The 25,538-nt window shown below is 35.8% G+C and overlaps 1 protein-coding gene across 4 annotated transcripts in view; it reads left to right on the top strand.

Annotated features, from left to right (window-relative positions):
• Positions 1-752: 752 nt before the first annotated feature.
• The window catches only part of LOC143236754 (puratrophin-1-like), a 147,169-nt gene continuing 122,383 nt past the window's right edge, over positions 753-25,538 (top strand). The window contains exon 1 of one of the 4 annotated variants that reach the window (XM_076475247.1): positions 753-861. The gene's annotated coding sequence lies outside the window, so the exon portion shown is untranslated. Of the gene's footprint in view, positions 862-12,688; positions 12,709-23,965; positions 24,064-25,538 lie in introns of those variants that run through there. The other 3 variants (XM_076475248.1, XM_076475246.1, XM_076475245.1) reach the window with 3 other exon arrangements.

Genomic DNA, 25,538 nt, shown 5'->3' with positions numbered 1-25,538 from the left:
CACAACTTCCTTACTCGCGATATCAAGGTTACCGGTGAGCACGTGGTTGATGAGGGAATAAATATGAGGGAATAAATCATTATCGCGTTTATGCTATTCAACTGTTCAGTGATTACGTTATCCAACACTATTATAATTAAAGCTGTTGGTGCCAATAGCTTCTTCAAAGAATAGTTGAGTATCTAATTTTGCAAATGTTTGTTTGTTTTGGATTTCGCACAAAGCTACACGAGAGTTATCTGCGCTAGCCGTCCCTAATTTATCAGTGTAAGACTAGAGGGAAAGCAGCTAGTCATCACCACCCACCGCCAAATCTTAGGCTACTCTTTTACCAACGAATAGTGGGATTGACTGTCACAATATAACGCCCATGGCTGAAATGTGTGTTTGATGTGACGGGGATTCGAACCTGCAACCTTCAACTTACGAGTTGAGTGCTTTTGCAAATGTTTGGTAATTAACGTTGTACAGAAGTGTGTCTCTGATCACTGATTATATTCTAACTGGATTTATACTTCTATCAGTAAATGGAACTGTGAGGTAAACTTTATGTTCACTAGCTAATGTTTTGATATAATAGATAACAAATAGCAAGTAATTACTAGCTTGCATTGTTCATCATATTTGATAACACATGTATTTGTGTTCGATTGAACAAAGGTTAAATTTATTTACCGATAGCCTTCGCAAGGTAACGTAGAAACCTGTTGCATTTTAGTTTGGTAATCGTCTGTTGTGATAATGGTATCGTAACCGTATTTGAAATTACCGCAGTAATGATAAACTGTATGCCAGCACAACTGTTAGAAATTACTAGTGATAAACGTTCCACGTAGTATAACAACGAACAGTTTTAGAGATGTAAGTATGAGTTAGTCATGAGTTTATGTGTGGTTTTAATATTTAACATCAGACAGTAATATTTGTTAAGGATAAACTGTTATTTGTGTTATCACAGTTGTAGATCTCAAACAAAGGTTTACATAACACTGAATTAGTGTGTAATGAATTGGAAAGTCACGTTTCACATTTTATATAGATGTTTTTACATGTGATGAACAAAATTATGTATTTCCTGTTCCTGTTCCGGTTTCAGTTTCCGTTCCACTTGAAAAACAGAGTTCATTTAAGCCTAACTCTAGTCATCAATGAAAAATTCATCTTAAGGTAAATCTAAGTAATTGTTATCTGATGTTTGCTGCTTGTTATCTCAGGAAGGGTCTTTTTTGATAAATTACAGTCGTCGTCAGCTGAAGCCTTACGTTGGTCACGAGGGAAAGATCGTTCTTAACAGATCTCTAACAGTATGACCCGGGATTTGCTGCTGCGTTACAGCAGTGAAAGGTCATCCTTAAAACATTTCGAGAAATATTAGATGAAGCCTATTTCTGAAAGAGCCCCCTTAATACGTCTCATTACGTATTATAATTTATTTCGGACGAGTATACATTGATTATGTTACGTATGTCAATACATTACCATTTCAAATAACCGGAAATTTGAGCTAAGTAGTTAGTTAAATGTTAATATGTATTAAACTTATGGTATTTGCCAACAAGACTGAAACGCACAATTTTCTTTTTTATCATAAATATATTTTGATATACAAACAAAAAAGACACAATATAATTGATAATAACAGTTATTACTAATAGTTATTACAAATGGTGGTTTATATACAACAGTTTTACAAACTTACAGACAATACTGAGTCTTCTATTTGGTCTGTATACTTCTTTTGGCACGTGGCTCAGCTTGAAGCACCCTAATTTTCAACAGCTAGAACATGTAATGTCCTCGTAGTAATACTAATGTCCGAAGTTAATTTCTTGAGGTTGAATGGTTTGTAATGTTCGAAATCTATAACTATAAAAATATAAAGGTTCCTGGTAAAATTTTGTAGTTTTCCCGATTAACAAGCGTTAATCATAATTGTAACTTCCGAAGCACACTGAATGTAGCTGACCAATAATTTTCTTTTATTTCTCAGCTAACCGTCTTTATATGATTCACGCAAATTTCTAGAAGTTTCAACAATCTTCTAACGCGTTTTCATAAAACAAATGTTGATTCTTACTCTCAAGAAGAATTTTCTACACATTTCGAGAACAGGCGGGATTTGCGCAATACACAGTTCAGAATATACACTGCTGGTCAAAATCTTAAGGCCAATGAACATAAAATAAAAATATGCATTTTGCGTTGTTAGACTCAACCACTTATTCGAGTAGAGATTCGAAAGATGAAAATAAGAAAAGGGAAAATAAAAAAAAAAACTTTTATTAGCATTTAATAGGGAAAATGTGAACACTATGAAATTAGCCTAAATACTAGCTGGTCAAAAGTTTAAGACCATACTGAAATGAAGCGTTAATCGGTAAACAGTAAAGCAAAAGTAAGGTCTCTCAACGTGCCATCACTGGTGAGAATGGGCGTAGTAAAACTGATGTTGTAAATTTCTTAAAAGACCCTGAGGGATATGGAACGAGAATTTCAAGTGGTCGACCCAAGAAAATTGAGCAGGAGGATTTGACGGGTTGTCCGGCAAGACACCAGCCGATCGTCGAACGAGATTAAGGTTCTTACGGGCGCAGAATGCAGCTCAAGAACAATAAGATGGCATCGACGAGAGAAAGGCTTTAGAAACCGTAAACGCCTATAAAGGCCACGCCTCCTTCCACACAACGAAACAGCTCGGTTAAACTTTGCTGAGAAGTACCAAACATGGGACGTAGAAAAGTGGACGAAGGTTTTGTTCTCTGATGAAAAAAATTTAACCTGGATGGTCCAGATGGCTTTCAACGTTACTGGCACGATAAGGATATCCTACTGGAGACATTTTCTAACGACACAGTGGAGAAGGTTCCATCATGATATGGGGTGCTTTCTCCTTCCATGGAACAATGGAGCTTCAGGTTATACAGGGACGTCAAACAGCAGCTGACTACATTAGCATGTTAGAGAGAGCATCCTTATTGACTGAAGGCCCTTGCTTGTGTGGAAAATGACTGGATCTTTCAGCAGGACAACGCTGCAATCCACAATACCTGCAGGACAAAGGATTTTCTCATGGCGAATAACGTGATTCTTTTGTATCATCCAACGTGTTCGCCCGTACTGAACCCCATTGAAAATGTTTGGGGGTGGATGGCAAGGAAAGTCTATAGAAATAGACGTCAATTCCAAAGAGTGCATGATCTTCGTGAAGCCATCTTCACCACTTGGAATAACATTTCAGCCAGTCTTCTGCAAACGCTTATATCGACCATGCCAAAGCGAATGTTTGAAGTTATTCGCAATGACGGTCGTGCAACTCACTACTGAGACATCTTGTTGGGCATTTCCTACCCTGATTATGACTTTTTTTTTATATGGTCTTGAACTTTTGACCAGCTAGTATTTAGGCTAATTTCATAGTGTTCACATTTTCCCTATTAAATGCTAATAAAAAGTTTTTTATTTTTATTTTCCCTTTTTTATTTTCATCTTTCGAAGCTCTACTCGAATTAGTGGTTGAGTCTAACAACGCAAAATGCATATTTTTCTTTATGTTCATTGGCCTTAAGATTTTGGCCAGCAGTGTATATCACATGCAAAAAGAAAACTATAGTGAAACAAGCATAGGTATTAAAATAAACGTATAACGGTAAATTTCTTACAATCTCCAGGAGCATTATTTGAAATCTACTTCTATTCAACAGTGAAAGGTCGTTATTAATAAAACTCTGTGCTTATCACTTGAAGTCTGCGGTTATTGAATTGTCTTCCTTCATACATCTTTTGGTTTATCGTCTGATGAAGAAAAGTTCCATAAAAAAAGACACATATAATACGGCGCTTTTTATGTATGCGACTATTATAATACATACATTTTCTCAGCTTTCATTAATTTCAAAAAAATGGCAGATGACTGCGTTATATAAAGATATCTTCCCAGAGAAAGAACTTTATGTTGATGAAGTCAACCCATAGCAAAAATCATTTCGCGATCACGACACAAAAAAACCCATAAAAAACGTTTTTTTTGGTGAAATGCTATGCGCTAATTTAATAATATGTATGCAACCTATAACGTTGCATTTTAAGAGTATAAATAGTGGCAGAAATCTATAGATGGAGTTTTATTTAAAAAATTGTGATTGAAATATTTAAAGCTGAGTCTTTCAAATATAAATAGTGATTGATACTTGTAAAACTGAATTTTATTAGTGAAAGTAATGAAAACTATAAAACTGAGTTTTGTCAGTAGAAATAGTGTATAAACCTATAAAACTGAGTTTTGTTAGTAAAGATGGTGTCTGAAACTTATAAAATTCAGTTTTATTAGTACAGATACCGACTTAAGCCTGAGAATTTCAGTTTTATAGGTATAAATGTTGATTAAGCCTGTAAAGTTAGTTTTGTTAATTGAAGTAGTGACTGAAACCTGTAAGATGAGCTTTATAAATAAGAATAATGACCAAAAGATGCAAAACTAAGTTCATAAGTTAGAAGGAATTTGTATTAAATGTATCTAAGTTATCAAAGTGTGTATATGTAATGTAAGAGCTAAGACTTGCGCTGTGCTAATTACTTAAATTCATTCTTTTTATCAGGTGTTCTTAGTCATTAGTTGAACTTTGAAACTGTAGAATTCTTGAACAGTACTGCTATCCTGGGGCGTTGTGATCTTTGTTTGTAGTTAAGCGCAAAGCTACACAGTGGACTATCTGTACACTGCCAACTACAGGTATCGAAACCCGGTTTCTAGCGGTATAAGTCCGCAGACATGTCCCTTTGCCACTTGAAGCTTTGACGTAATTTTTAAGTTATTGAACATTATTGCTAAATGTATAACTCAATTGTTCTGAGAAAAAAAATATCCGCTGAGGAGAAATGTTTTGTTTTCCCTTCGACCTTGTTTACTAATCCTTGAATGGAATTCTTTTGACATAATTTTATAAATTAACTTTAACATTTCTTTTATTCTATTATTACTCAGAATTAGTGTATATGAAAAAGCCAGATGGGAGCTTATGGAAAATATAACTTTAAAGCAAACAAGTGATTTTGGTCGCCTAAAGTTAAGATGAAAATAATATCTGTAAAGTGATCTCATTTGATAATCTTACTTTGAATAATTTGTATCGTAGGGACAATCAGAACGTATTTACATCCATCAAAGACTGAATCTACAAACACACCAAAACCCTAAGCAACATGTTAGGCTTAGCACATACAGGGTGGCCCGTAAGTCCCTACCCATCCATATATCGTATGCATCCAGTATATCTGTGTGCTGTCCCTCATTCTCGATGCATAATATTATGCGACGCCATGTTCTGTGAGACATTTTCAAGTGTAAATGGGCTTAAATCGGCCATATTTCTCTGACAAAAAAGAGAAAAATGATAATACATGCGTAATTGAATATAACATGATAACATATGGATGGGTAGAGACTTACGGGCCACCCTGTGTAAGTAGACCATTTAGGCTTAGCTCAAGATTTGAGAATTCATTAGTGTAACTCATAGCCATAATGTTATACTTTAAAGCTTTTGCTCAGTGATATTATGTTATTTTACTCACTTTACCGACATTGACACGTCACACTCAAGAAACGAAAGTGAATCATTTGTAATGACGCAGCCAATTTCAGATTAATATATTGACTATTTGATAACGGCTACTTATTGCATGTAGAGATGAGCACGTTCTAGTGGTTAACCGCGAACTGTGATTACAACAAGCCTTAATTAATGGTTCGCGTCCTCTTGACACACAAAACTTCGTTCTGTACTTTTAGCCTGTGGATGCGATATAAGAGTGACGGTCAGATTCCATTATTCTGTCAGGAAAGATAGACCAAGAGATGAAGATTGGTTTTGTTGACTACCTGCCTTCCCTATAATCTCGTGTATCAGTTCACAGTTGAGGAGGCCATCGCTTACCTATAGTCCTCGTGTAGTCTTACTCAAATATCCGAAATAGATTTATTTCGTATGATTCATCACGAGCATCTTATTTTACAAATCTCTTTTACCTTTAATTGAACGTCTGGTATTATACATGATTTTCATATAAATATACAAATTCATCGTTTATTTTATTTAATATTTAGTCTAACTTAATAATTTGCTTATTTTTCGGTAAATACGAACAACAGTCGGAAGTAAGGTAAAAGAATGGTTAGCTGTGCAGAATTTATGTGTCGTAATGTGGTATATTTACGAGGTATATTTCTTATTCTCTCTTTTCCTATCTAAAAGAAACTGTAACATACCTACAGTCACGATAATCGTGCCTAGAAAGTCACGACATCCCAAACAACGTTCCTGTGTCGTGCTCACAGTTGTTTCCGTGACCTGATTTACATGTTGCTTTCCTTTATATTGTAATTCACAGATCCAACAAGTAACAACATCTTCACGTTCAAAACTAGCTTGGACATAGGGGTTAAGTGCTCAGACTGGTAATCTTAGAGTTCATGGTTCACATTTCGTTGTCACAAAAATGGAAGCGCTCTCCACTTTGGAACCACGAATGCGCTGTAAGAGTGATGGTTAAATTCTAATACTCGGTTAAACAGGAACAGACGAAGAGTTAACGATAGGTTTGCTTTCTTATTTTGAATTTTGCGCAAAGCCACACGAGGGCTATCTGCGCTAGCCGTCCATAATTTAGCAATATAAGACTAGAGGGAAGACAGCTAGTCATCACCACCCACCGTTAACTCTTGGGCTATTCTTTTGCCAACGAATAGTAGGAGTAACCGTCACATTATAACGCCCCCACGGCTGATAGGGCGAGCATGGTTGGTAAAACGGGGATTCAAACCCCCGACCCTCAAATTACGAGTAGAAAGTTCTAGCTACCTACCCATGTGGGGCCGTTAATGGTGGGTACTGTTAAAACGTTGCCTTTCCTATACATTTAAAATTACGGAAATTTATATGCTGGACTAGTCTTTGCATATATTTGTAATAATGTTCTGAACGACAAACAAAACACTGAAAACTGTAAAATTAAGATTTATACATAAACGAAGGTTGCACTTCATACGACCTTCAGAACATGCAAACCAACACAAAATAAACGCGTCACTCTATTGAAACATTCAAATCAAATACATATTGAATTCTTTATTGTATATTTCATAGTTAAGATACGGGGATAAAAACTCTCTTGCCACAAAGGATAAACAAATCTAAAACTAGTGGTGTAAAGTGTGCAGTATTTAGGATTCAGACAGCCCGATTTACAAAAATTCAAAATATTTTTGGATAAACATAAATCTTCAGTTTTATAGAACTAAGCCTATTCGTTATTGGAACAAAGGTCCATTATTTAATACACCATATATATAATAATTAGTGGAATACGAATATGCTACTTGATGGAACATGAATCTACTCATTGTTGGAATAAATGTTCTTTTTTTTGGGGGGGGAGAAGGAGGAAAGAAATCTCTACTCTTTTGTGAGACAAACTTCCCCCAACAGCGGAACATAAATTTATTTATTTTAATCTGATATAAACCCATTTTGTATTAGTTGTCCTGTAGCTCTCAACTGGAATTTATTTGTCACTTCTACATTGATAGCTTTTAAACTTTGAATTATTATATTATCATAGACAGTAAATACTTATACATTAAACTTTTGAATATGAACGGTAAACATTAACCACATCATGGAACTTGACAGTCCATTATGTTTGTGTTTTCAATCCAACCAGCCCATTATGTTTGTGTTTTTAATCTAAACAGTCCATTGTGTTTGTGTTTTCAATCCAAACAGTCCATTATGTTTGTGTTTTCAATCCAAATAGTCCATAATGTTTGTGTTTTTAATTCAAACAGTCCATTATGTTTGTGTTTTCAATCTAAACAGTCCATTGTGTTTGTGTTTTCAATCCAACCAGTCCATTATGTTTGTGTTTTCAATCCAAACAGTCCATTATGTTTGTGTTTTTAATCTAAACAGTCCATTGTGTTTGTGTTTTCAATCCAAACAGTCCATTATGTTTGTGTTTTCAATCCAAACAGTCCATTATGTTTGTGTTTTTAATCCAAACAGTCCATTGTGTTTGTGTTTTCAATCTAAACAGTCCATTGTGTTTGTGTTTTCAATCCAAACAGTCCATTATGTTTGTGTTTTCAATCCAAACAGTCCATTATGTTTGTGTTTTTAATCTAAACAGTCCATTGTGTTTGTGTTTTTAATCTAAACAGTCCATTGTGTTTGTGTTTTTAATCTAAACAGTCCATTGTGTTTGTGTTTTCAATCCAAATAGTCCATTATGTTTGTGTTTTTAATTCAAACAGTCCATTATGTTTGTGTTTTCAATCCAAACAGCCCATTATGTTTGTGTATTTAATCTAAACAGTCCATTGTGTTTGTGTTTTCAATCCAAACAGTCCATTATATTTGTGTTTTCAATCCAAATAGTCCATTGTGTTTGTGTTTTCAATCCAAACAGTCCATTGTGTTTGTGTTTTCAATCCAAATAGTCCATAATGTTTGTGTTTTCAATTCAAACAGTCCATTATGTTTGTGTTTTCAATCCAAACAGCCCATTATGTTTGTGTTTTTAATCTAAACAGTCCATTGTGTTTGTGTTTTCAATCCAAACAGTCCATTATGTTTGTGTTTTCAATCCAAATAGTCCATTATGTTTGTGTTATCAATCCAAACAGCCCATAATGTTTGTGTTTTTAATCTAAACAGTCCATTGTGTTTGTGTTTTCAATCCAAACAGTCCATTATGTTTGTGTTTTCAATCCAAATAGTCCATAATGTTTGTGTTTTCAATCCAAATAGTCCATCATGTTTGTGTTTTTAATCCAAACCTCTTTGTTGTATCACCTAATGAAATAGAGAAACATGACGATTTTGTGTTCAAGCAAGACAAGCTTTTGTTACCTGATAATCTTGATAAGTTTGTGTTCATCCCAAATCTCTTTGTTGTGAAACCTGACAATGTAGAGAACCATGATGATTTTATGTTTAGGTGATACACGTTTGTGCTACTAAACCTGACAGTTCTTTTATGTTTCTATTAAATCAAAATATCTTTGTTGTTAAATCTAATAATATAAGTAATCATGTTAATTTTGTGCTTAGGTAAGACAAGTTTGTGTTACTAAACCTGATGACATTTACTCAAATAATATTCATTTTTATATTACTTATCAATCTGTTTGATTTCCTCTGTATGCGTTTTTCATCTAATAATTTGTAGAATCTTTCGTACACCGATATAATTTTTTTTAAAGATTAAATATTGTTTTTAACGGTTGCAAACACTTCGCCCAACTCTTTAGCATAAGCTTATATGTGTAGCGACTGCTCACATTATAATGTTTTCCAAATTTTGTAATATTCTCCAGTTTTGACCTTGTAGTTTAGCACGTAATCTTCTTCTTGGATGTTTGTAGCTCAGTTATCCTTCTGGACTTCGATGTACGAATACTAGATAAATTCTGTTTACTAACATTAGTACTTTGTACAGCCTGTACTCGTGACTCATGTGTGCTAGATAATTTTGTTTACTAACCTTACTACATTTTATAGCGTGTACGCGTGACTTGTGCTAGATAAATTCTGTTTACTAACGTTACTACTTTTCACAGCGTGTACTAGTGACTCATGTGTGCTGGATAATTTCTGTTTACTGACCTTACTACTTTCTACAGCGTGTACCAGTGACTCATGTACGCTGGATAATTTCTGTTTACTAGCCTTACTACTTTTTACAGCATGTACGCGTGGCTCGTGTGTATATGTGAGTTAATTTTATAAATATACCGGTTTTTATTTGAACAACTACACCCTTGTGCAAATTAATTGAAACAAGACGGAAAATTACGACTTTTTTTCATTTTTTTGCGTTTTATTTCTGATAATCCAAAAATTACTCACAAATTAATACATAATATGACCGCCTTTATTTTTCAGAAAATCATTAATCTGCTTTGACATCGAGTCCACGAGTTGACTGCAATCTTTAATAACTTTTGGATCACGGTACCACACCTCAATTATGGCCTCAATTAGCTTATCTTTCGTAGTACAATCTTTTCCCCGAAGTCTTTCTTTACAAATCGCCCAAAGATTTTCAATAGGATTTAAGTCCGGAGAGTTTCCAGGCCAGTCCACCACCTTTATTCGCGTTGTAGTAATAAAATTCTTCACAAGTTTCGATGTGTGGCACGGATCCAGATCTTGCTGAAAAATGCCAGATCCATCTGGAAATCTCTTTTTAATTCTGGAATGACTCTTCTCTGCAAAACTTCGATGTACTGTGGTCTTCGCATCATACCTTCTACGATCCGTAAGCCTCCGACGCCATAGTAGCTGAAAAAGCCCCAAAACATCTTCTTCAAGGGATGTTTTACGAACTGATTGGTGTGAGATTCTCGAAGTTTCTCACCTGGAGATCTGCGAACATGCAGACTTCTTTGAGCCTGTACGAAAAAATGAGTCTCGTCACTGAATAACACCTTCCTCCATTGTTCTTGCGTCCAGTTCTTGTGTTTCAGACCCCATTGATACCGTTTTTTCTTCATTGAGTTGATAAGAAGTTGTTTTTTGACTGGTCTCCTTGCCCTATAACCAACATCAAAAAGCCTCCGACGAATCGTTGAAGAGCTGATTTTTATTCCTTTGACCTCCAAAATCTCTTTTTATGGTGTCACTTGTCTTCAGTGGATTTTTCACACGCTCCCTAACCACGTACGCGTCGTCTCTTGGCGTTGTTTTCCTTTTTCGACCACATCTTCCTTTACGTTTCGGACTGATAGATTCGGTACTCACCTTGGCCTTGATCACACGGCTGACCTATCGATAGGCTAACACTAACAACGTCCACGTTTCCCCTGTAAATCATGCCGGTGTGCTCTGCAGTGTCACAATTTTTGTAAGCTTTCTAGGAGTCACGTCCATTGTGCATGACGGTTGAAAGACAACTGATTAGAATAACACAAATAGCCTCATTTTTGAAAAAAAGTCTAACGCAATTTCGAATGACGTAATATTCCTCAAAATGTCGTCATATATCCCAAACAATAGATCGACCGTACTGAAAAAACACAGCTAATGATGCCGTCTGTGTGAACAAATGACTATTAAAGGAAATCAGCGGGTCCAGCGACCCTACACCGGCCGCCATGCTGAAAATATTGTAAAATGACCATTTGTTTCAATTAATTTGCACAATGATTGTGTATATTATCCTATCTACTCGAATATATATTTGTATCGAGAAGAAATTTGACCAGTTTCTTTGGCCAGAAATCCGTGTATGTACTCACATTCTAGACTTTGTTTGTTTGTTTGTTTATTTTTGAATTTCGCACAAAGCTAGTCGAGGGCTATCTGTACTAGTCGTCCCTAATTTAGCAGTGTAAGACTAGAGGGAAGGCAGGTAGTCATTACCACCCACCGCCAACTCTTGGGCTACTCTTTTACCAATGAATAGTGGGATTGACCGTCACATTATAACGTCCCCACGGCTGAAAGGGCGAGCATGTTTGGCGTGACCAGGATGCGAACCCGCGATTCTCAGATTACGAGTCGCACGCCTTAACACGCTTGGCCATGCCGGGCCTCTGTGGCCAGTAATCCGTGTATGTATTCACTTTCTAGACTCTGTGTAGCCCTCTGCATGGCACCGGTACGTTATGTCAGACTACCTTTTTGATTTACTGATTTATAACAGTTGAAAGTAAAGTTTGAATAATGAACATTGAGTTCCCCTCCGCCTTCTATCGAGGAGCAAGACGGCTGTGCCCTCAAAAGAAGTGTCCTAGAATTAATATTTTTATCTATAATTAATTATGTGCTTGCACAAGTATTTCCAGAGTTAAAGTTTTTAGCGGAATCTTTGGCGAAAATTAGTAGTTATTCGATTTTTTTTTCCAAAGAAGAAAGTACAGATTATTAAATAGTAGTTTAATCTATTTATCACTCTATGTCTGTCTAGTCATAGTTCATATCTATAGCATCTAGTTAGAGTTTCTCTAAATACGAAGTAAATCTATGTGTTCTACTGTCCATCTTGTTAACACACAAATCAGTCACAAGTCCAGTATTTCCGGCCTAGTTTCTTCTTTGTCTTATTGTATAGTAAAATGGCTACCTCTTCCAATTATATCATCTGTACAAGGTTTGAACTATCGAGAACTTTATACTTAAGTTATGGCGTTTTAAAAATTCTATATAAATCATCGAAGCAAATTATTTCAGAATTGATATTCACTCGCGAAATTAACCTGATGCTTTTTACGATATTAATTTCCGCGTGCACGTAAGCGTGTTTTCACGTATCTATAGAAGCATTTTTATATGCATATAGATTTTTAACCCTGCACATAGTGTTAATACACTATTTGGTTCTTGAATATTTGCATATTTTGGCTTTGAAAAAAAAAAAGTTTGTGATTTTATTTTAATTTTTATGAATGAGCATGCGAGGAGATCGTGAGTAGCCGCCAGAGGTCACTGAACGTGAAGATTGTTTTACTCACGTGTGGCGTACACAGCAGAATAAATTACTATATTGTGTTTGTTCTGTGTGTCGTGAAATTTGGTTCGAGGTAACTGTACGTACATTTATGCAAATCACCTTCATTAAGTCTATAACTGACAGCAATATATTTACGAAACAAGGAATAATTTTGAAGAAATTGTGGCGTCACTAAGTGCAGGTACTGAACTGAGGCATGTAAGTTGTTTGGCTGTTGTGATGGTTTACATAGTAGCCGGAAGTTTACATTTTTCCGTCTTTTCAAACTGATGTAATATATGTTGTCCCAGTCGTTTGAACGTTGTCCACCTTCTACACTTTTCGCTGTTACGAACTGTGATGGTTTTGTTGTTGCTTTGGTCACCACATGACTAAGACATTTTGCAGTTGTTTGACAATATATATATATATATTTATAAATTTAAACCAATTATTCAAAGCTTAGGTGTTATAATATTTGTTACTGTTACTTACAAAGTTGTAAATCCGTTATATAAGTTAAGTTTTAGTTTTCAGTCTTTACTGGTCAAAGTCATTGTAAAGGTTAGGACTGTATCGGTATTTCTGGTAGTGCTTGTATGTTTTTATATTAAATAACGGGCCAGGCTAGTATGTTTCGAGAGTCGAATTGTTACGTATAAAAGAGACTTTTTAAGGTGAGCGAAATTGGCAGCATTTACATGGTCCTTATAACAAAAAGTTAGGCCAAAGTTGCGAGTGCGTTTCGAGAGTTGAATGGATACATAAAAAGAAAAAAAGACCTTGGAAGGTAAGAGAGAGTGTTTTAAATCCTATGGATTTATCTAAAAGTAAAAGCTGTCAAAGGGCTTCCTTGAGCTTAATTTAGTGTTTTAGTTCATACTGTTTGAAATTATTGGGCACGTGTTTGTAATTTTATGTGCATTTGTACATACGTCTTTCTATATATATATAATATCTGAAATCATTGAATACCTCAATGGTAGGGTGAGGAATTATCTTCTGTTATCATATATACAAATCATATTATATACCACATTATAGGCTCGATCTGGAATTTTACAGAACTGTCTCCCGCTGGGATACCGGCAAGTCTTTGGATTTACAAAACTAAAATCAGGGTTTCGATTCCCCTGGGCGGACTCAGCAGATAGCCCGATGTGGCTTTGCTATGAGAAAAACACAAAACACACACAAACGGAACTAACTAATAAGTTTATGATGGAAGAAAATAGCACAAACAGTTTCGTTTGTAATAATAATAAAAGCACTTTATAACAGGTGAGTACACAACTTTTAATACAGAGTCATCGTAAACTTAAAGACAATAACCAGTTAAGTGGGTCCTACTCGATAAGCAGTTTCTCAGGAACTGGTTATATTTAGAAATATTGTTTACAATCTGTCGAATTAATGTTGTAGAAAATGTTGAGATATTACAGTTAAAATAATACCCTGTTTTAACTGTTTAGGCTCAGTGTGAGTTGGAGTCGGTTTGTATGTTTTTGAATTTCTTCCAAAACTACACGAGGGTTATTTGCGCTAGCCCTCCCTAGTTTAGCAGTGTAAGACTAGAGGGAAGGCAGCTAGCCATCACCACGTACTGCCATCTCTGGGGATACTCTTTTACCAATGAATAGTGGGATTGACCGTAGCATATAACACCCCCACGGCTGAAAGAGCGAGAATGTTTGATGTGATGGGGATTCGAACCCGCGACCCTCAGATTTCGAATCGAGCGCCCTAACAACCAGGTCATGACGGACCTGAGTTGAATCGTTTTGTTGGGATTCACAAAATCTAAATAAGATTTAAACTCAGCAGCTTTCTGTAAAAGAAATCATATAAACACTGAATATATTGAGAAAATGTCTTTAAATAGGACCGACTTACTTAAAATTAGTGTGTGTTTTCTTACAGCAAAGCCACATCGGGCTATCTGCTGAGTCCACCGAGAGGAACCACTGTACGAGCGGGGAATTACTTAAAATGAAAGATGCAATGTTAAGACAGAACATACCTAGTCAGCAAAGACGAAACATTTTCAGAAAGACTGAACAAACCTATTCAAACGTTGCTTTAAAAATCAATACGGGACACACTTATTCAGCAGCTTCTAAGAAACATGTAAAATCAATACGGGACACACTTATTCAGCAGCTTCTAAGAAACATGTAAAATCAATACGGAACACAATTATTCAGCAGCTTCTAAGAAAAATATAAAATCAATACGGGACGCAATTATTCAGCAGCTTCTAAGAATAATGTCATGTGAAGACTGGACAATGTATTCTGTAACGTCTGAAAACATTCTCATATAAAGATAAATCAAAGTTAATAAAATTACCTAACTTCACAACTCCCGGATAAACCTTTAACCTTATCCTTTATTTTTTTTTCTTAACACCTAATGATGATTCATGTCTTTTATGTTGATTCCACAGGATTAACAACATATTTTGAAATGATGTGAACCAAGTTAACGTATTTTACGCGTTAACATTCTTAGGTAGCACGTGCCACGCAATACAGAATGCTTTTAATTAGACAGGTAGGAGGCTGTTTTAAATATGTATTTCACGTAAACAAGGTAGTCACGAAATACTGCATTGTTCAGCTCCTACAATAGGAGACATTATATTAAAATCCCACTCACTAGCATGTTTCGTAATGTGCTGCCCTGTAATTGTTACCGCGTTACACGACGCTAAAGCTTTGCGTCTTTTCTGGCTTATCGTACATCAGGGGGATATCCCGCGTTGCTTTGTGGAAGTCATTACTACCAACAGGTGGACTTGCTGGACCAGTAGTCCCTTCCTGACTTCTGACCCACTACTATTCCTGGGCTCTAGGAAATGGGTTAAACTGTAAGATTAATGCGATAAACTTTTGTTTATCCACGGAAAGGATAATAGTTAAACATTATCGTGGTTATTACATTTTCTGCGTAACTTAAAAATTCTTTAATGGCTTGTTTACAATGATTTAAAATTTCTCGTGTTGTTGTATTATGAGACGGAGAAAAGTACCAAACCTACAGCGAAAAATTGTAAAACAGTATTAAGTTAAATGTTATAAAATCTAGCGGTATTTAATTTAAGGTTCGGTGAGTAAATTTATAGTTATAAATATAAACACTAATATTGTTATAGTGTGTATGTTTTAGAGCAAAGCCACTTTGGATTATCTGCTGAGTCCACCGTTGTGGCACTAAGAGGAATAAATAAGATAAAAACTTAAAACCATAAGATTATATATTGAAAACAAAACAATAAAGTTGTAACAAAACAAATAAACGACTATATGGTTTTGTTATCAATATATAATCTTATGGTTTTAAGTTTTTATATTATGCATTCCTTTTAATGGCACAACGGTAAACCTGAAGATTTACTACGTCAAAAACTGAGTTTCGATACCCATGGTCCCTCGCTGGTACAGCGGTAAGTCTACGGATTTACAACGCTAAAATTATGGGTTCGATTCCCCTCGGTGGACTGAGCAGATAGCCCGATGTGGCTTTGCTATAAAAAAACACACAAAACACACTCGATGCCCTTCATGGGCACAGCACTGATAGACCACTGTGTACTTTTGTGTGTAATTAGAAACACACAAGTAATTTATATGCATGCGCGTTTTGTAAATTAGTTTCCGTGGCGTAGAGTTTTATATTTTAATAGACTATTGTTATTGTTAACGGGTGTTGTTTAGTTCCTGATGTTAATGTAATAGTATATAAAAGCTAACATATAATTAACAATAGTTATTGATTTTACTACGTTAAATTGAATTCGATGGTTTGTTTGGAGTTAATCACAAAACCTACACAGTGGGCTATCTGTGTTGTGCCCACTGGGGTACTGACTTTTGCTTTTTAATGTTCCAAGCCTTAAGACATACCGCTGAGCCACGGGATTCACGTTGAATTAAACAGATAAATTATTGTTTACTTTAATATACATTTCTATGTACCACCTATATTGTCATCACATTTGAGCAACATGAATGTTATAGATAGATAAATATAAACAAAACGAACTCTGGTCGTTTTATAGAAGGACCTCATATCTCATTGTTTTTATCTTGTGTTTGTACAAATATCTAGCAAACATCTCACAACTTATGACAGAAATAACACTACTGTTCTGTCTAGTAACACTTTTATTATTTCTATAACTCCTTTTGTTCTGTGATTATTTGTGAAGTAATGTGTGAGAGGGTTTAGAATTGCGAGAGGGTTAATGGAGAGTCATATAAGTGTGGTTTCTCTCATTAAAAACCGCCACACATCTATGGATATCAATTTATATTTATTTTTCAAAGTCTAGAGGTTTTATTTGTTTTGAATTTCACGCAAAGCTACACGAAGGCTATGGCGCATGCTTGGAATGTGTTGCTTGAAAACACTGTGACTCTAGAAGAGAATCAAAGATTCATCAATAACTACTTTTTGAAACAGAGAAAAAGATTCCTTGTCTTTATTCTTCATCATTGTAAACAATTCTCAAACTTTCCATAATCAATCATTTGCATTCAGTTCTTCATTATTTGCATAGTGCAAATTTCTAAGAATATCACTAACTGATCTCGAGTAATGTATTTTGAAAAAAATTGGAGTTCTGAGAAGGGGGTCATTCTTCCAATAATCAGCCAATATTTTTTGTGCATGTGGCATAATCATCACCAGAGAAGAAAAAGTGTACATTTCATCAACAGTTCTATCTTCACATTTCTTACTTCATCAAGTAGAGGGAGTGTAGCTTTCACTTTCTTCTGAATTCAAGGATTTAGAAAATTCATAACATTTGTTTGTTTCTCACACTGTATCACTCATTATATTTTGATCAGATGTAGCACTAAAACATTCATGTTTAAATATATTCATGGGCCTAGATTTATCTGTGAGTCCAGCATTTCTACTATCAAAAGAATGAATAGACTGATCTAAAGTGTGACACTTTAGCCATTGGGAACCAATGGATTCTAATTCACTTATAATTTCACTATCTAAATCACGTTCAGAGATTGAAACAATTGAAGTTTATGATGATGAAAAACCTGAAACGTTTTCTTCTTTATTGGTTTGTTTTTTGTTGTTGTTTTTTGAATTTCGCGCAAAGCTACTCGAGGGCTATCTGCGCTAGCCGTCGCTAATTTAGCAGTGTAAGACTAGAGGGAAGGCAGCTAGTCATCACCACCCACTGCGCTAGCCGTCGCTAATTTAGCAGTGTAAGACTAGAGAGAAGGCAGCTAGTCATCACCGCCAACTCTTGGGCTTCTCTTTTACCAACGCATAGTGGGATTGACCGTACATTATAACGCTCCCACGGCTGAAAGGGCGAGCATGTTTGGTGTGACGGGGTTCGAACTCGCGACCCTTATAATACGAGTCGAGTGCCTTATTCACCAGAACATGCTAGGCCTGAGTCTAGAAGTAATTTTAACTTCTGTATTCGGATGTTTTACAAGTTGATTCTACAAATCATTTGTGTGTGTTTTAAAGTAAAGTCATGTCGGGCTACCTGCTGTGCCAACCGAGAGGAATCGAACCCTTGCATTGTAATTCCGTGGACTTGCCTCTTTCTCAATGGGGGGACTGATTCTACAAAGAACCCGCTATACTGTTGTATTGAAGGGACTTTATTTAGTGTAGCTTTATAGCCTCGTGACGTGCATTTTACTACGTGTAATTTTAAAAGAGGTAGTTGAATTATTTTTAAAATTATATTACAACCTTTTGGTTTCAAAATGACGTGGAGTTTACTATAAGTAATATCACGAGATGTAGATGACCACTAGAAAGATTTAATTATAAACTTGTGTGGATTCACTTCAAACACAAACAGACTCGCAGCGTGGACTTTACTAAGTGTAATGTTACAAGAATTTGAGGTTGTATTACCAACTTTGATGGATTCAAAATGATCTGTCTTTTAGTAGGTGTAATGTTATAAGATATCTGACGAACTGAGAGATTATAAAAACTGCATAATTACGTAGGATATATTCTAGTAAATATTTAACTATATAACAGAACAAGAAGGGCAGATGTTACAATGAATCGGGAAGTTCGGTTTAAAATAGCGGTTGCTGTGTAATTTGGGATAAAATTATGATTTCTTGTCGTTCAGTTCTTGCTAACAACGAGCATCTGTGAAGTTCCATATAAAAAAGGAGTAATGCCATCGAATCTGATTAAGGATTGTTCATCTGATGAAGGATTGTTCATCTGATGAAGGATTGTTCATCTGATTAAGGATTGTTCATCTGATTAAGGATTGTTCATCTGATGAAGGATTGTTCATCTGATTAAGGATTGTTCATCTGATTAAGGATTGTTCATCTGATGAAGGATTGTTCATCTGATTAAGGATTGTTCATCTGATGAAGGATTGTTCATCTGATGAAGGATTGTTCTTCATCTGTAAACAAGTGTTTCGCGAATATTTCTACCACGTGATGTGTTAACAGTCAGCAAGCTGAGACGTTTCATAGAGTTTCGAAATAAAACGTCTCCATTCTTCCATTTTTCGCTGGCTACAATTTGTTTTAGCACACATAATGGCGTTCGAAATACTTGGCCCTCTGGTTGTTGCTAAAGTGATAAACCCGCGTGAAAGTTTACAAGATTTTACAGACATGAACTTTAAAATGAAGGTTACGTTTTCTTTGTTGTAGCAATGAACTGTGGGACATTTCAACTTCACGAAAAGGTTTTTCTCCCGTAACGTTCTCGCGCTATGATAGTTTTCGAAAAGTGCCAGCCAGTTGAACTATTTTCATGGAAGAAGTGAGCAGAGGACGTTAGTCTTTAGTTCACCCCATGTAATTCTGTGTGTCTCCCAAGTACTAACAAGAAGAAAGCGATTACTAACCCTGGTGGTGCATTTGACTTACACGTGTGTGGTTTAAATCTAGATGTGACTTTTCTATCTTGGAATACCCTCGCATAGTGTGGCATGAAGATTTCTATTACTAATATTTGCGATAACGAAGGTATGTCTCTATTTGTATTATTCTGGTACTAATGAGTTCTACTTCTCACGATCCTTGTTCGTGGCAGGCAACTTTAAAGATATTGCTCGAATGATCTTAATGTGTTATGTGGTTTTGAATCGAAAATAACAACATCATATGCGATACGAGTAGTTTTGAGTAGAAAAATATAATCTGTGTTGATCTAATAGGTTTGAGTGTGAGGATAACAACTACTGTTGTTTGAGCAGGTTTAACTACGAGAATAAAACCATGTTGTTTGAGTAAGTTTAACTACGAGAATAAAACCATGTTGTTTGAGGAGGTTTAAATACAAGAATAAAACAGTGTTGTTTGAATAAGTTAAAATACGAGAGTAAAACCGTGTTGCTCGAGCAGTTTTAAATACGAGAATAAAACCGTGTTGCTCGAGCAGTTTTAAATACGAGAATAAAACCGTGTTGCTCGAGCAGTTTTAAATACGAGAATAAAATCGTGTTGCTCGAGCAGGTTTAAATACGAGAATAAAACCGTGTTGCTCGAGCAGGTTTAAATACGAGAATAAAACCGTGTTGCTCGAGCAGGTTTAAATACGAGAATAAAACCGTGTTGCTCGAGCAGGTTTAAATACGAGAATAAAACCGTGTTGCTCGAGCAGGTTTAAATACGAGAATAAAACCGTGTTGCTCGAGCAGGTTTAAATACGAGAATAAAACCGTGTTGCTCGAGCAGGTTTAAATACGAGAATAAAACCGTGTTGCTCGAGCAGGTTTAAATACGAGAATAAAACCGTGTTGCTCGAGTAGGTTTAAATACGAGAATAAAACCGTGTTGCTCGAGTAGGTTTAAATACGAGAATAAAACCGTGTTGCTCGAGCAGGTTTAAATACGAGAATAAAACCTGTGTGATTACAAGTAACTTTGAGTGAAAAAATAAAAACTTGTAGTAGTTTCTAATACGAAGAAAACTTAATGTATGATTAGAGAAGTTTTGAATACAAGGATAACTTAATGTATGATTAGAGAAGTTTTGAATACAAGGATAACTTAATGTATGATTAGAGAAGTTTTGAGTACCAGGATAACTTAATGTATGATTAGAGAAATTTGAATACAAAGGTAACAACGCGATGTGTAATTAGGCACTTCTGAATTGGATAACAAATTAAATGATATGTAATTAATATCATAATTACTGGTAACAGAGCGGCCCGGCATGGCCTAGCGCGTAAGGCGTGCGACTCGTAATCCGAGGGTCGCGGGTTTGCGCCCGCATCGCGCTAAACATGCTCGCCCTCCTAGCCGTGGGGGTGTATAATGTGACGGTCAATCCCACTATTCGTTGGTAAAAGAGTAGCCCAAGAGTTGGCGGTGGGTGGTGATGACTAGCTGCCTTCCCTCTAGTCTTACACTGCTAAATTAGGGACGGCTAGCACAGATAGCCCTCGAGTAGCTTTGTGCGAAATTTCCAAACAAACAAACAAAACTGGTAACAGAACATTTTTCTGTGAGATATTCTGTGCTCAAACTTTATTGAACTCTTGCTGTTTTTGTTTTATATTCATCGACCTTAGTTGAAGTGTACTTCACATTGTTATCAGAGAGAGAGAACGACACATACAGTATCTCTACACACAATTTCAAACATTAATCTGACCTCGTGCGTCATTCCTTCCAAAGTTCTGAGAAAAATGTGACATTCCGTGTCCTGTCTCCATCCAGTTTTGGTCAGGTGAGCCCTATTTGTTAATGAATCCTTAAATATGACAGTCAACGATTTGCGCCCCATTACCATCATAACAAGCTCTAAACTTTGGGAGCGTATTTGCATTATAAGAGTGACAGTCAAATTCCACCATTCTTTTAGAATATTCCATACAAATGAAATGCAGTTTTATTCACGTTGTAAATTTTGTTTGGTTGTTTTAGTGCGAAACTACATAATAAGCTATCTGGGCTATTCACCATGGACAAACAAACATCGGATTATAGCGTTACAAAACCGCAAACTTACCACTAAGCCGCTGGAAGACCACGTGTTAAATTTTACAAATCGTGACAACAATCAAACAGGGACACGTTAAGGAGACACATAAAAAATAAAAATGCGTATGCCACGTGCATCTGCTAAAGACATAACTAACGCAATAAAAATTATTAAAATTAATTAATATTTATTTCAACGAGAAGCATCTATAAGGAACTACAGTCTTTCAACACCTCAGCAGTAAATTTGAGAGCTTACTCCCTAAAATTCGGATTTCGATGCCACACAATGACCACAGTTCATTGAGATAACTTATTTTGTAACTTTACACCCGCACCCGCATGGCCAGGTGTTTAAGAAGCTCGACTCTCAATCTACGATTCGCAGGTTCGGATCTCCGTCACACCTGCATGCTCGCTCTTTCACCCGTGGGGTCATTATGATGTTACAGTCAATCTCACTAGTTGCTGGTAAAAGAAGATCCCAAGATTTGGGGGTGGGTAGTGATAACTAGTTGTCTTCTCTCTGGTCTTAATCTGCTAAATTAGGAACGGATTGCAAAGATAACCTTCATGTAGCTTTGCGCGAAATAAAATAACAAAACAAACAACTTTGTACTAAAACAACAAATAAAATTATTTTTTAAATGATTTAAGATAATAGTGTTTATTGTTTAAAACTAGCCTTTAGTAACTTAGTTTTTCGGCCACTTTTTAAATGAAGCACTTATTCATTCTGGATATGATATTTATAGTATTCTTTATGAGTGTAGGGCACTTTTTTTCATAACATCTGATCCAAGTGGTTTATATTTCGCATCAGTTTCAAGTGACACTTTAAAATATTGGCAATTACTATCATTACTGATACTCCTGAAGACTCGGCAGAAGAGTTTATAATGTTAAAAATCGGGTTTCGATATCCGTGGTGAGAATAGCACAGACTACTTATTTTGTATCTTTATGCTTAAAACAAACAAACTAAACATTTGTTCAAAATTCACAACAGGTTTCTTAGTTATCTAGTGAAATAAAAGTAAATTCCATTTTCATAAAAAGGATTAAATCCAAATACAAGATGTACTTTATGATTATATGGTAGGCAAATTTAATAATAAACAAACTTTGTCACTAGAGTTTTCTTGCTAAGAAGTTAAAATAATGTTTTGTAATGTGTGCGTTTTGTATTAGTTATAAATCAAACCACTGTTATATACAATGGCAGGTAGACTCCAAATAAAATTACTTTTGTTTTGTTTTAAATTTAGTTCGAAGTTACTCGAGGGCTATCTACGCTAGCCGTCCCTAATTTAGCATTGTAGGACTAGAGGGAAGGCAGATATTCATCACCATCCATAACCAACTCTTGGGCTACTCTTTTACCAACGAATAGTGGAATTGAGCGTCACATTATAACTTCCCCATAGCTGAAAGGGCGAGTATGTTTGGTGTGACGGGGATTCGAACCCACCACCCTCGGATTACGAATCGAGTGCCTTAATTACCTGGCCATGCCGGGCCTAATCCAGGGGGAGTAAGCAAGAAGCTTCAGTTTCGAAAACGTCATAGTATAGTGAACTAGCGATAGAGCAGCAAAATGTCATTTCATTTGAACTAGAGTGCCTTAACCACCTGGTCATGCCGGGGCCCAATTATATAAACCCTTAATAGTTTGAAATATTAACATTTTATTATCTTCCAATAACTTATCTGTATTTGGACATCGTAAATGAAACGTAATTTATATAGATATAGTTGTTTACATTAGACATAAAACTAAAGGTTATTACTTTATTATAACGTATATAACACATACACAGACACACCTATGTGTGTGTGTGTGTGTATATATATAAATACATAAAAAAAAAAACAATTATTTTTCTCGAATTTCCAGCTGGTTTTTAGCCCCGTAGGTTGTAGTCCTTTGGAATTACTTCAAGACAAAAACTGGCCATTACATGTAATGAATGCTATTGTATGACAGATAGCGCATGTTAAACGAGGTTAAACGCGGTCATACAAGTTGAATCACGTTACTTCGCGAAATAAAAGGAATAAGCATATTCCGACTCTCGTGTGAATACCTGAAGTTAACCTGCCAAGTGAAATGCCTTGCTTAAGGTTGCTGTGTCACTTTTCAGTTCAAGAAACCAACCTTCCAATGTTGTGTGATTTCGGGAGATTGAAGTTTGATGGAAATGTTTATTAATTAATTTCTCATTGGTTCGCTTACGTCGTGTTTCGGCTACTGAAAAGAAGATACTGGTTTGGGGCACGTACTCTGATAAAGTTCATAAAGAGGTTGATTTGGGGCATGTACTCTGATAAAGTTCATATTGCCAATACAGGCTCTTTAGGGAATTGTAAACTTGTTTAGCTTCTCCTTTAGGGCATATCGTAACATCATTCACCTAGTACTGAACCGGTCTTCTTACTGACACTTGCCAAGAGGGGGCAGCACCTGGCACTTCCATCTGGCGAACAATTGCTCAACAAGTGTGTTGAATTTGACTAAGGAGAGATTTGTAGTGCTTAGTTGTCTTCAGTCGGAACCGTGTATTTTGTGTTATTCAACTGTAATCCTTATTATTTGAATTATTAAAAGGTAGGGTTTTTTTTATGTTGAAACAAACTGGAAGTAGCTGCAGTCATAAAATAGAGTTTATTTAAAATATATTCACTATTTCGTAAGATTTTAGATTAAATAATAATAAGAAAACAAAACATATAGATTATTGAAGGACGTTTTGTTACTGGTGCTTACGGACGCGAAGAATGTGGAAAGGAAACAAAAAATCAAGCTAAATGTATTGTGAGATTGGTCGATTTCAATCATAAACTTGCAGTTCTAACTAAGTGATTGTTATTAATTGTATTGTCTTTATTTTGGTAAATTACTGTCAACACGCCAAGGAAGAAAGTCAGGAAATGACGATTTTATCCCTAGATATTCTAGATGTAGTGCCAGTATGAATTAAAATACACTGTATTTACGGGTAAAGTTTAAATTATGTTATTTTACAGGAGCGTTAAAATAAAATACGGGTTTTTTATTCTACCCCAGTTCAAAGTTTACACAAAAAAGGTTTTAAAGGTAGTTTGTAATGACAAGTGACATGCTGTTAAATTGCTATCATGTTAATATCAGTATTCTAGCGCCCTCACTAGCACAGCGGCATGTCTGCGGACTTATATCGCTAAAAGCTGGGTTTCGATACCCGTGGTGGGCAGATCACAGATAACCTGTGATATAATTTTGTGCAATCTGGTTTCGGTATTGGTGTGTTTGTTTGTTTTTGAATTTCGCGCAAAGCTACACGAGGGCTATCTTCGCTAGCCGTTCCTAATTTAGCAGCGTAAGACTGGAGGGAAGGCAGCTAGTCATCACTACCCACCGCAAACTCTTGGGCTACTCTTTTATCAACGAATAGTGGGAATGACCGTCGCATTATAACGCTCCCACTGCTGAAAGGGCGAGCATGTTTGGTGCGACCGGAATTCGGACCCGTGACCCTCAGATTACGAGTCGAACGCCTTAACCCACCTGGCCATTCCGGGCCCTCGATATTAGGGTTTACTATAAACCCACATCGATCTGACTATTTTGGTTTACTGTTAAACCCAAGACGATCTTGGTATTATAGTTTATTGTTAAACATAAGATGGTCTCGGTATTAAGGTTTACTGTAAACCCACACTGTTTTCACTGTTGTGATTTACTGGTAGATACAAGATGGTCTCGATATTAGCGTTTGCTGTAAATACGAACTGATTTCAATATTGTGGGTTATTGTTAAACCAAAACTTATCTCATTTTGGTGGTTTTATTGTCCAAGATAAATAGATTTAGTATTCTGCTTTAAAGTAAATCCACAATAATCTTACTACAGTGGTTTTATTGTCCAAGATAAATAGATTTAGTATTCTGCTTTAAAGTAAACCCACAATATTCTTACTACAGTGGTTTTATTGTCCAAGATAAATAGATTTAGTACTCTGGTTACTGTAAACTCGCATTAACCTCATTATAGCGGTTTATTGTTAAACCCAAGTTGGTCTCAGTATTGCGGTATATTATTA

This window comes from Tachypleus tridentatus, chromosome 13, assembly GCF_004210375.1.
Source record: "Tachypleus tridentatus isolate NWPU-2018 chromosome 13, ASM421037v1, whole genome shotgun sequence".
Classification (NCBI taxonomy): Eukaryota; Metazoa; Arthropoda; class Merostomata; order Xiphosura; family Limulidae; genus Tachypleus; species Tachypleus tridentatus.
Note: the sequence above shows the minus strand (reverse complement) of the source record. Positions and strands in the feature narration are given on the sequence as shown.